This window comes from Monoraphidium neglectum (assembly GCF_000611645.1).
Source record: "Monoraphidium neglectum strain SAG 48.87 unplaced genomic scaffold scaffold02396, whole genome shotgun sequence".
In the NCBI taxonomy this organism is placed as follows: domain Eukaryota; kingdom Viridiplantae; phylum Chlorophyta; class Chlorophyceae; order Sphaeropleales; family Selenastraceae; genus Monoraphidium; species Monoraphidium neglectum.
The window spans coordinates 1,046-1,717 of NW_014011232.1; positions in this window are offsets into that span (position 1 = coordinate 1,046).

The following is a 672-nucleotide window of genomic DNA, read 5'->3' on the forward strand; positions in this document are numbered from 1 at the left end:
TTTGCGACCGAGGACAGCACGGCAGGTTGCTGTGTTGATTTCCATCTAAATCCTTTGCACATACGCACTACGCACCCCATCAACAACGTGTGCAGTCGGTGCACACTGTAAATGCTTGGGTTGAATGTGGTGTGTAGAGGATCCCAGCCACTGATATGCAGCTACTTTGGCACCAGGCCACCACCGTGCGATTCCCTTTGCTGTAGAGGAGACAGCTGGACCTGCGCAGAAGAGGCAGCACGAGGCTGTCGCGCGCAGCGCGTAGCGGGTACCTGGAGCACGCAGTTTCACACCAAGCCAAGCGCTATGCTGCAGAGAATGCTTGCTGGTCTCCGGTTCCTTGTTCTGGTTTTCATCGCGAACAGCAATCTCCTGCCAGCAACTTGTCTGCTTACATTGCTACACCGCAAAGCAGGCTACGCAATCAACAACTGGTGGTCCCATCACGAATCGATAGTACGGGCCAAAACATCAATGCGCACACGCACAACACCAATGCGGCCTCCATCCCTGCTGCGATGGTCAGGCTCCACAAGACCTGATGCCAAATCCGGCGATTCAACCACCATGCATTCAAGGCATTCGCCGCCTCTTGCATCGCGCTCTAGCATTTTGAGGCCACTGGCACTGGAGCACGCAGCCGCCACTTCGCCAAGGCGCCATCACCACGCC